This window comes from Arachis duranensis, chromosome 7 (assembly GCF_000817695.3).
Source record: "Arachis duranensis cultivar V14167 chromosome 7, aradu.V14167.gnm2.J7QH, whole genome shotgun sequence".
Taxonomy (NCBI): domain Eukaryota; kingdom Viridiplantae; phylum Streptophyta; class Magnoliopsida; order Fabales; family Fabaceae; genus Arachis; species Arachis duranensis.
Genome location: NC_029778.3, coordinates 38,842,407 through 38,843,576, shown reverse-complemented (window position 1 = coordinate 38,843,576; position 1,170 = coordinate 38,842,407).

Sequence of the window (1,170 nt, the reverse complement as noted above, 5' to 3'; positions counted from 1 at the left end):
TGAACGCCAGGAATGTGCCTAGAGGAAAAGCTGGCGCTGAACGCCAGTAACAAGCATGAAACTGGCGTTCAACGCCAGAAATATGTTACATATGGGCGTTGAACGCCCAGAATATGCACCACTCGGCGTTTAAACGCCAGAATGGTGTGCAAAGGCATTTTACATGCCTATTTGGTGTAGGGATGGAATTCCTTGACACCTCAGGATCTGTGGACCCCACAGGATCATCTCAGGATCTATGGACCCCACAGGATCCCCACCTACTATATTCCCACCTTACCTCCTAATCCTATTTTACTCTTCCCCATGTCACACTTCCCAAAAACCCTTCACCAATCACCTCAATCTCTCTTACCATTCACCTATTCACCACTCACATCCATCCAGCCAATTACCCCTTCACCACTCCCATCCATCCTCTCTTCTCCATTAACCCCACCTACCTTCAAAATTCAAAAACATTTTCCCACCCAATCCCACCCTATATAGCCGAACCTACCCTCTCCCCTTTCCCTATATATACCCTTCCATTCTACTTCATTTTCACTCAACACAACCCCCTCTTCCATACTTTGGCCGAGCCTACACTTTCCCTTCCCCTCCATATTCTCTTCTTCTTCTTCTTCTCTTCTTTCTTCTCTTGCTCGAGGACGAGTAATATTTTAAGTTTGGTGTGGTAAAAGCATAAGCTTTTTGTTTTTCCATTACCATCAATGGCACCTAAGGCCGGAGAATCCTCTAGAAAAGGAAAAGGGAAGACAAAAACTTCCACCTCCGAGTCATGGGAGATGGAAATATTCATCTCCAAGGTCTATCAAGACCACTTCTATGAAGTTGTGGCCAAAAAAAGGTGATCCCTATGCAATTCAGCTGGAATTGTAATAGAGGAAGACATCCTCGTTGAAGAGGACAAACCCATCACTAAGAAAAGGATGGAGCAAACAAGAAAGCCCACTCATGGACTTGGAAGTCCTAACCAACCCCATGCAACAAGTCGGAATCTTAATGGTTCAAGAGTTCTATGCCAATGCATGGATCACTATGAACCATGATCAAAGTATGAACCCGAGTCCAAAGAATTATCTCACAATGGTTCGGGGGAAATACTTAGATTTTAGTCCGGAGAATGTGAGGTTGGCGTTCCACTTGCCCATGATGCAAGGAGATGAA